This window comes from Typopeltis vanoorti, chromosome 25, assembly GCF_054136105.1.
Source record: "Typopeltis vanoorti isolate ZY-2024b chromosome 25, IOZ_Tvanoo_1.0, whole genome shotgun sequence".
Classification (NCBI taxonomy): Eukaryota; Metazoa; Arthropoda; class Arachnida; order Uropygi; family Thelyphonidae; genus Typopeltis; species Typopeltis vanoorti.
Window position 1 is genome coordinate 4,691,759 of NC_143573.1, and position 6,000 is coordinate 4,697,758.

The following is a 6,000-nucleotide window of genomic DNA, read 5'->3' on the forward strand; positions in this document are numbered from 1 at the left end:
ATTAGGCGGCAAAAAAGTCATTTTAATATTCAGATGGCTTAAATTTGTTGGGTGGTCTGGTGCGTTATCTAAAATTAGTAGAATGTTGAAGTCCATATTCCTTTTCTTTGCGTAACTTTCTACATCGGGTACAAAACACTTGAAAAAGCAATTTTCAAACATGCTAGCTGTAATCCATGCCTTTTTTTTTGTTGGCCCGCCAATAAATAGGTATGGTGGACTTGTCGGGCCCTTTCATCACACGAGGATTTGCGGATTGGTTAATAAACATTGGTTTTGTCATGTAATCAACTGATGCATTACTACAAAGCAGTAGAGTAATTCTATCTTTGGAAACTTTGAATCCAGGAGCTGATCTTTCATTTTTTGAAATATAGGTACATTTTGGCATTTTTTTCCAATATAACCCAGATTCATCTGCATTGAACACCTGGTCTGTACTATAACCACCTTCTTCAATGATTTTTAAAAGTTCTGATGGGTATTTCCAGGCAGCTTCAACATCTGCTGATGCTGATTCTCCTTGGATTTTAAGATTATACAAAGAAAACCGCTTTTTAAAGTTTTCAAACCACCTTCTGGCACAAAATCCATGCTGAGAGATTTCTTCTGAAGAATCTTGATCAAGTTCTTTTAAATGTTTATAAACTTCGAGAGCTTTCTGCTTAATAAGGTGTCCATTCCAAAGGAATTTTCTTTTGAGTGCAATCTTCTATCCAAACCATTAGAGATTTTTCCATTTTTTCTATTAGAATATCGAGTACACGAGCAACGCGCTTGGCGCAGCAATAACACTTTCTTGGATTTTATGTTCATTTTGTTTGATTGTTCGAATTGTTGATTCATTTAAATTCAGAATCCTTGCAACAACTCCTGGTTTTTCTCCAATTTTCAACCGATCCAAGATTTTAATATTTTATTCGAGAGAATTTGAATATCCTCTTCAATGTTGATTTTTTCCCTTTCATTGCAGTTTTAGTGGCCATTACAATAAAAATAAACTTTTACATAAAAATAAAGCATTACATGTGTGTGTAACTCACCAGAAAATAAACTACTCAACTTGAGAATAACACACTTATGATTTTAATGTGCTTTCTTGACAGAAAACTAAGACAATTTTCAACAATAAACACTTTATACAGTAAACCCTAGTGGCGAACCTATGGCACTCATGCCAGAGGTGGCACGTCTGAGAATTTTGCTGGCACATCAACGATTTACAGGTGATATCCATTTATACGCTTATAAATTATTCAACATTTTTTTTTTAATTATTACAATACGTACAAGTTGAATTTTGTTTTACATGAAAGAGCAGCTATAAAGACGTGCATATGATTGGTACGATATTAACAAAAGATCGCGCGACCCAAAGACAAAGGCATCGGATAAGTGTTAAGTTCAAATGCTAATTTTCTTCAATCGAATTCCATAACATCTGAAACTGTCATAACAACATTCACTATTAGTTTTAACACATTCACAACAGTGTGTCATTTATCGTTCCAACAGAACTTCTCATTACCGACTGGCTCAACTCACACAAAGTTTCAACCCTTGGTGGAATTTTATGGCTGCTTGTTTACATTTGAGGTGGCAGGCAAACTCATACACAAATTATATGGCATGTTTCAATTCTTGGTAGAATTTTATTTTAAGTTAGCAGCCTTTGTGATCTGCCATAATGACCGAGAATTTCAAATGCAATAAAACAAACACTTATTTCATGTAATTGAAAAATTGGACAATAGTTTTTAGTTAGATACTGTGTTTCAGTGCAACATATGGTTTTTCTTGAGTCTATACAGTATAGTTTCTGTGAGAGGGGACACGTGATTCATTAGTTAGTATCGTTTTTATTCCAGCTGTCTCTAATTGCATTATTTGTTGAGAATTACACAGACTGCAAAAGCCTCTGTACAGTACCTTATTCAGGGATACAATAAAACAAAATTTGATACTAATAACTACTTGTGCGATACGGGCAGACACAAATTTAACGAAGATGAAATTTGATTTTTAAGTCCTGCGGTGAAAAATATATGAAAAAAAATAATAAAGGGTTACTAGAAATTGCAGACTGCATTATATCAAAACCGCATTATACGAGGGTTACCTGTATGTGTGTGTGTGTGTGTGTGTGTGTATATATATAATTGACCTCTTCTATAATTTTAGTATATTTAAATGCCAGGGTAATATTTTTATACTACTTTTAATGAAAAATTTATTTGACCTGAGAGTTTGTAAACTACTAGCTCTCATCAGAATGAATCGAAGAATACCGCAGCAGCCTCATGTTTGGAAGTTGCCCATTTTTCAGAACCAAATATTCTGAAAGTTGTCATTAAAAGAAAAGGAGTCTGAAAATATTTCAAAACAGTATGGCTAGTTCAAGAAAGGATAAAAAAATATTCATTGTTATTTTAAGATCGAGTAGGCAAATGATGTTTCACCACCTGATACTGGACTGCCTGTAAAGGTCGAATCCCATCTGAAATATACACAACTCTACATATAAGCTGCAAACATTTCTGTCTACTTGTAATATTTATAATCCTTCCTTAAAATAGATTTCCAGTGTTGAGTGAAAGGTGAAAGATACTAAAAAATACCCTTGCATTTAAATGTACTAAAATTATAGAGGAGATCCATTGTGTGTGTGTGGAGAGATAGATTTATTTATTTTCTACTATATTTCAATCCTTACTTAAAAAAAAAAACAGTTTCGGAATCAAGAACCTATCCAAGTTTATAAATATCAATCTTTATTCTTCTCCAAATCCAAACCAATTGACTCCAGTCAACTGGACTGCACAACTATCTAGTGATAAGAAAAGGCATGACAGAGGGCAAAATGTTTGCATAATATGCAGGATGGACTAGAATTTACCAACTCAGGCTAGTTTAGATTGCTTGCAGTGTGAAACATCACACTGCCCCGATAGTTAACCAAAGCAGGCTGATCTTAGAGTGGCACAACCCGTGGAAGCTGTGCCAGGTCATCCCTATAATCATCTCACAAAAAGGGAGAGAGCAGAAGAGGTTAATGGTTGAAGGCTACTCTATTCAGTCCTGTCATCAAGCAATTCATTAAATTTTGTTAACCACTTTTGGATTGTGTAATCACTCACTATCTTCACCAAATGACATGGATATCTTTCCAGTTAACTATATAACATTTGCACCAGTTTATGCTCATTAAGTAAAATGCTCAAAATGCTCGCACACCATCAATCTGCTACAAGTTCTACAACTCCTCATGTGTAAGAGTAATAAAAAAAAAACACAAAAAATAAAAATTGAAGTATATATTTTTGTTGCATTTTCACTATTTTACCAGGCCACACTTTAAGCTAGGTATCAACTAACTCTGCCTCACTTCAAAAAAAAAAGCACACACTTTTTTTTTTTTTGGTCACTTGATTCCACTAGTGTAGAGGTGTAGCAAATCCCTAATATTGACTATATTACTGGATGCTCTTAATAAGTGAATTTATTAGGATGGAGAGAAGCCATTCCAAATTCCCAGAGCTATGAACTGTTTCCCTAAGGTAGCACATATGCAATAATAATAAAGTATTTTATTACTCATGAAAACAAAGGATTCCTGAGAGTACATTTAATGAATAATAAACAGAACATGAGAATCCTGTTCTAGTATATCAACTTAGTCTATAAGGTCTTAATTATTTTGATAACCAAATTGTTCAAAATCCTTAGTGCCAATTTTTGTTGGATAATGAACGTGATCTATTCAGTATTATGTTTTACTCGTGAATGGTAGAGTATGACTGAGTCTTAATGCATAAGAATAAACTGGAGAAACTGATGATCCATCAGTTTCTCCAGCTGTGTACATCTCAATATTCACTTGTCTCTTTTAAGCTAATTAATGTTTGCAAAAAGCCTTCATTATATTGTGATCTGCAATTCATTATCATGATATTTTTATGATCTACAATTTTATAAATGAAGAATCTGAAAATAGCAAGGTAGTTTATAAGTTCAAGAAGGCTTTCAATTACTTCATAATTATTTCAATACCTAATAGTATTAAATTAAAAATTAAATACTTTTAAAGAGATGGTCAAAGTTTGAATTCATGAGTTTGTTTACACATGTGGTTCAGTAATTTCTGTTTAAGTCGATAAATGAACAAGTGTACTTATTTATTTATATGTGAACACATGTTTACAAAGCTGATTATAACAAGTGATTTCATAACCGATTACACAAAAAATTTCAAGTAATAAACTATTTCAAAAATTTTGTGTAAATACCAACGGAAAGAATTTCAAAAATGTCAATAGAATTTTAGCAGCGAAAAGTACAAATGTTTTGTACAATCCTTCATTTACAAGCTGAATCATGAAAGCGAACAGCTGTGTGAAGCATCAAAATCTTCAAACATAAAATATCATCATATGACCAGCATGAATGGAATCAAAAAAAAAAACATGAACGAAAGCAAAATATATCCTTTCTTAAAATCAGCACGTAAATTACCACAAACATAATAAATTTAAATTCCTCAAGATTCGTTCATACACAGCATCTCGCACCGGTCATCCAGTCTCTCATATCTTCGACTAATAAACAAAAACACAACGTGGTATTATACTCACTGTTGAAATGGGATGCTTGAGTAACTTGTTCTAATCGGAATACCTATAGTTAAAATGCGTGTTGTGACAAAAACATGCCAGTATTTTAATACGTTCAAAGGAAACCGGCGATTTCCAACTCTAATATTTAAAACCACTTCTTGATAAATATCTACGTCGTAAGTTGCGAATCGAAATTTTTCTTGAATTTACACCTGTATTCTTACCTCAATACTTAAAATCTCAACATTTATTGTAATCTTCACCAAACGTCCTCACATGCTTATAAATCTTTAGAACCCTTCACTTCACCATTTCAATAATGCCCCTTGTTCATTGACTTTTCTCCACCATTTTGGTCTGTATACCAAACTCCCAGGTTGCTCTCTGAAGAGTCCCGGATGAAATGGTTATTTTGCATTTTAACCGCTAGATGGCACGTTATATCCACATGTATATATTGATTTCTTCTTACTATCATGGATTTAGACAGAGTGGCCTATTACAGTCTCATTCCACTGCTTTAGTGGTCTTTGGCGCGGGCAGTAGGGTTTTTTCCGCCAGTTTATCTGGCGTTTTTCATCCCGCAAGCAGGCAAACCGGCCCGTGAACACATACACACACGGATCTACAGCCATAAATACTTAACCCACCATGAGGGGGCTCAACTCGCCCCAATAGGGACGGGAGAGAAAAAAAAAAGGAAACTCCATACGAATAAATAAAGTGGTCTTGTAGTTCTTTCCTCATTTATTTTCAGGGCCGTATTTATCATAAGGTGGAAGCTGGGTTCTCACTCTCTATGGGGCCACATTTTAAAATCTTACATTCGAAAATTCGCGAAAAAAAAATTTCTATATTGTCAGTAAAGTGAAAGAACATAAAGTTGTCTTGTTCCATTGCACTGGTTTGAAGAATAAAATACAGCAAATTTACTATTACTAAATAGATTCATTGCAAAGGTGGGGGGGTGGGGTTTTTTTTGCATGATAAAAGGTAGAATGCCGATGAAGTTTTAATCCATGAAAAATGCTAGAGTGGTCTGGCTATTTCATCCACCTCGGCAGGTAGGGAGGTTAAGTGCCGTTCGTACGCACGCATAACAACTGATAGTTTAGTTACCGTTATTTGGCGAGTATTTGTAAAGCAGTATACAAGTGAGTACACCTAATTATATTATCATTATTGTTATTATTTTATTCACATAATTGATACACAGTCAAAACAAGATATCATATAAATAAAAATATGACTGGTGATTCAGAACAATTCAGATTCTACACAAGAATCTAAGAATAGTCCGTCAGGTAGTGTCGTAAAATACGGACTGTTCCAAGTAATGCTGTATTTTGTAGGTCATATGGGGTCACTTCATTGATTTTTAATTGCT

The 6,000-nt window shown here is 33.8% G+C and overlaps 1 protein-coding gene across 3 annotated transcripts in view; it reads right to left on the reverse strand.

The window, feature by feature from the left end:
- Positions 1-4,948, reverse strand: part of LOC150092490 (uncharacterized) — a 376,973-nt gene extending 372,025 nt beyond the window's left edge. For 2 of the 3 annotated variants that reach the window (XM_090414773.1, XM_090414771.1), the window contains exon 1: positions 4,838-4,948. The gene's annotated coding sequence lies outside the window, so the exon portion shown is untranslated. Of the gene's footprint in view, positions 1-4,631 lie in introns of all 3 variants that reach the window. The other variant, XM_090414772.1, reaches the window with a different exon arrangement.
- Between the last annotated feature and the right edge of the window lie 1,052 nt (positions 4,949-6,000).